The following is a 4,633-nucleotide window of genomic DNA, read 5'->3' as shown; positions in this document are numbered from 1 at the left end:
AATCAATTTTTTTTTTATATTAAAAAATGTTTGGCAACCTTGCTTCAAGGTTGCCAAAAATTGGCAACCTTTTGACAACTTTTTTGGTAACCACGATCACTCCAATAGTAGGAACCCTTTAAAAGTTGTCAAACTAAATGTCACATCAGTTGACACTCTTTTGGACACCTTCTATGGAAGATGCTCTTAATCATCGGGATGGGTCCTGATATAACACTACAAGAAAATAGCTAGTTAGCGATCGTTTTTAGCGACCAGATACAATTCAGTCGCTAATTAGCGACCGATGTGGTCGCTAATGTTTTACCTAGTCGCAGAAATTGGGGGAAATATTTGCGCCCGTGTTTTGCAATAAAAAGAAAAAGAAAAATATAAAAAGAACATGAGAAAAACCTAATTGCCTCCCCCCTCTCCTTTCTTCTCTGCTCTCAATCTCGACCTAGCCGCCTCTCCTCTCTTCCTTGGTTTCCTATCTTGATCTAAGCCCCATCTCATCTCTTCTCCTCCGGCCTAATTCTTCTGCTTTCCGATCTCGACCAAAGCCCCCTCTCCTCTCTTCCTTGGTTTCCGATCTCGATCTAAGCCCCATCTCATCTTTTGTTCTCCGGCCTAATTCCTCTGCTTTAAGACCTCCTACCTGATCCCTCTCCTTTCTATATGGCCTCCTTCTCCATTCATAATGGAAATATACCATCGATGGAGTCCAGGCTTAGTAACCTAAGTGAGGATGATGATAAAATTAAGCACGCAGTGAAATCACAAGGAGTGGTCAAGGAGAAGAGTAGTCGACCTTCACTATCTAGGCTTCTCAGGAGATGACAATTTTGGGTAAGCAAATTTTGGCTAACTCTTTCCCCTGTCTTTGTCTGCACATTTCGTTAAAAGCATGGATGGGCATTGCCTCTTTGAAGATCTTTGTTCTGCTGCTTTAAAACGGAAAGGCTACGGCAGTGACTTGTAGATTAGCCTGGGTTATTTCCAAGATGTAGTTAAAAGAATTGTGCCTATTTCAATATGGAGAACAATGAATTTTAGGAAGTTCTATTATAAGTGTGATTTGTATTGGGGTTTTTACTGGTGAAAGTTGTGGCCTTGGTGTGATTTGTATTGGCGTTTTGACTGGTGGAAGTCGTGGCCTTGTTGGCGTGCAGTTACATGCATTTTTTTTGTTAGCTGTTTGGGTTCTAATGGATTTAAGTAGTTAAATACCTATGCACAGTGGTGTTCATATTTTGATTTTTGGAATTTGCATTTGAACCAAATCTATTATATTGAATTATAACTATCCTATTGAATACCAGGTTGCTTGTGATTCCTTTTGACAAGTGTTTCTCATGTGACTTGCATTACATTGTCTTCATTGTACTGCAAATATGTGGCTCTTTCTTTTTGTCATCTTGATACTCCATTTTGTCTCTAATCTGATGTTTTTGGCACTTAATTGCAGTGCCTCGTGGCCTAGTTTCTCTTCCTCAGGCTTCAAGGTATTGCTTGTGAATTTTCATAAATCGTTTTTTTCTTGTAGCGCTGCTTCTGCTGTAATCATAGTTATCTCTTTTTGTGATTTTTTCAGCTTCAACCTGATTCCAATGGTACAAAGGAAGGTACATGTTCAAGTTATTCTTTGTGGAAGTTAACATGCTTTTTTTAATGATGTACATATATTTAATGTTGATGCAGAGGATTCTTCTTGGGGGAGAAAGGAAACTTCAAGCCAGAACATATCTTGGGGAGCTGCATCCCAGGCACTCAAATTGAAACTTGAAATTGCTGAGAGTAACTGCATACGTGCTGAAATTGAAGCAACTAAGGTGAAGTATATTTACACAAATTTTAATCGACTTCTAGTCAGATGTTCATGCTGCTCAATTTCACATGCATAATTTCATGTTGGGCAGGTCAGTTGGAATTATAGTATAATGTGGTCTCATTTAGAGACATTGAAATTAAGATGGCAGTATATATTCTGATTTGAAATGGTCCATTCTTCTGATTTGTATGTTCAGGATATGCACGGGACACCTAAACCTGCACGAGATGGAATATTCGTTACTTGAATAGTTAATATGCTGTCATTAACAATGCAAAATAGGCTGTATGAGTATTTCTTCTTGTGAATTTGTAATTTCTGGATATGCACAAGACACCTAAACCTTCACGGGATTGAATATTCGTTACTTGAACAGTCTAAATAGGCTGTATTCAGTATTGCTTGACATGAATTTGCACGTTCTGGATATGCACGAGACACCTAAACCCTGCACGGAATGGAATATTGTTACTTGAACAGTCTAAATAGGCTGTACCATTATTGTTTGACATGAATTTGTACGTTCTGGATATGCACGTGACACCTAATCTGGACAGAATGGAACATGTTACTTGAAAGTTAAAATGCTGTCATTAAAAATGAACTATCTATCTTGTGCATATCTAGTTAGTTTTTAGCGAATCTGGTACTTGATGTTGGCATTAGGTTCGAGAACTTGAGAATCAGTTAGTTTTTTCATTTGTTAGCATATATATTCGTCAAAGCTACTTTTTACAGTTTTTAAATGTAAGTCCTACTAAAATTGACATATGTGCAATTTAATTCTCATCTTATATTGTTTTCTTCATGTAGTTCTTTCTCCAAAAGGTTCGAATCGGTGAGGTTTGAAAATGAAGTGGAATGTTAAATTGAAGAAGAGAGGTGAATCAGTGAGGTTTGAGACTGAAGTGGAATGTTAAATTGAAGAAGAGAGGTGATGATTGTGAATTTTACTTTGATGGTGAAATTTATGATGTTGTGATTGTCTGCAACGGGCATTTGTGTTCGTGGCTGAAGTGCTATGTGTGTGGTCAATAAGGCTTGGAGTTTCGGGCATAAACGGTGGCTTGACGTAGACTTTGCAACGTTTTGATCAATGTTGATATTAATGGTGTTGGTAATTATAGGTTTATATAGTTAGGCATTTTTTTGCCCGTTCGGGCTGAACTTATTGTATTTATAGTCCTTGTTTACTTAAATAAATTCGGGGGGTTGTTGGCCTTTTCCGTACTTAGTTTTTATGAATATTGTGATTAATTTATTGTGAAAGGTTAAAATATGTTTATAATTGTAATTACAAATAATAATTATTTATAAAGTTTATAATTACCAAATAAATAAATAAATAAATTATGTTTCACCTTGACCATTAGCGACTATTTGTAGTCGCAGAATTTGGTCGGTAACATTGCGACTGAACAGCGACTAAATAATATGGTCGCTATAGTCTGCGACTGTCATAAAAAAATAGTCGTTGATTGTCCAGCGACTAGGCACTTACCGACTGAATATGTTTGGTCGGTAAACAAAGAAATTCAGTCGGTAAACCGCTTTAGCTACCGAATTAGCTACCAGAACTGTGGTAGCTAACAAGCTGTTTTCTTGTAGTGTAATTTGAGGGTCCTAGGCGAAATAATAAAAAAAAGTCCTCTTCAATAAAATATTTGAAGTAAAAAAATTAAAATATATTTCAATACATGATAAACAAAAAAGTATTTCATTCATAATTATACGGTATGTATTATTATGTTCACTAAATACAATTGTTTATCCAAAATAAAAAAAATGTTTCACAATTTTTTTAAGAAATTATTTTAGCAGTAAGAAACAAACACAGTTTAAGAAATTCTCAGAATACAAATTGGAGTTTCTAATCGAATAAGAAGAGACTAATCTATCTATGATAAACCTTAATATCTCTCTTCTTCATCTGTACTGTAATGGTGAAAAAGTTAGATTCTCCATCTTTTCTATTTTAGGGGTACTTGTATTTGAAATTTGTGCATATTCAATTGCCTTCAGTTTTGGTTGATCGATAACAAATTTTGAATTTTACTTTTCTTTGAAATAATGGATTCCTAAATAACGTTCTCAAATTACTATAATTTTAATCAAAAACTAAAAATTCTTTTTACAAAATCACAAACCCAAAAATGGTAAAACTTAGCTGATTCCTAGTAGCTATTTGTGCAAAATCAAAAACAAGAAAATGGTAAAACCTTTATTTAAGACTAAATGGTAGTAATTAAAAATTAGAATGTCCTTCAAAACAGATGGAGCAATAAGATAATTTTAAAAAAACTCATAAAACCATCTTTTTGGATCCAATAAACTCAGTCAAATCTATCTTCACCAATGTTTTACCAGTGAAAACCTCTAAAGTTACTTAAACCTCTAATTTTATCCCAAAAACTCTTATATATTAATATTTACCAAGTTAATGATTATTATCTTTATAGACCTTAGATTATTGTTTGCAACAAGACATCAGTGAATTTGACAATTTGGCTCGACGATGATTAGACTTAGACTTTGCGCATGTATGGTCGTTGAACTTCACAACTTACACAAAAGCCATTCAACTTTATACTTTTTAACATTTGTGGCCACTTAACACTTTAAAATGACCATTGGTGGTCTCAAAACAAAACATTTGAAGAGTTCATGATATACTAAGCAACTTTAATTCTTGAAAATTTTGTTTTAAGGCCATTTAAGTGTTGTTTAGTTAGAAAAGAGTCAATTTTTAGAAAGAGAAAGCTCCAAAAAAGGTGATTTTCAAAAATAAAATATATAGTTTCATAGTAAATGTAGTTGTGAACA

General features: G+C 34.3%; 1 long non-coding RNA gene across 1 annotated transcript; it reads left to right on the top strand.

Moving 5' to 3' along the window:
* The first annotated feature begins 418 nt into the window (after nucleotides 1-418).
* On the top strand, nucleotides 419-2,931 carry LOC136207018 (uncharacterized). The gene is made up of 5 exons (XR_010676539.1): nucleotides 419-828; nucleotides 1,448-1,484; nucleotides 1,574-1,604; nucleotides 1,681-1,811; nucleotides 2,624-2,931. It is a non-coding gene; the product is annotated as an uncharacterized lncRNA (long non-coding RNA).
* Nucleotides 2,932-4,633: the final 1,702 nt, after the last annotated feature.

The sequence above is a fragment of the Euphorbia lathyris genome, chromosome 9 (genome assembly GCF_963576675.1).
Source record: "Euphorbia lathyris chromosome 9, ddEupLath1.1, whole genome shotgun sequence".
NCBI lineage: Eukaryota > Viridiplantae > Streptophyta > Magnoliopsida > Malpighiales > Euphorbiaceae > Euphorbia > Euphorbia lathyris.
The sequence above is the reverse complement of the archived record's forward strand: the minus strand, read 5'-3'. Positions and strand labels throughout refer to the sequence as shown.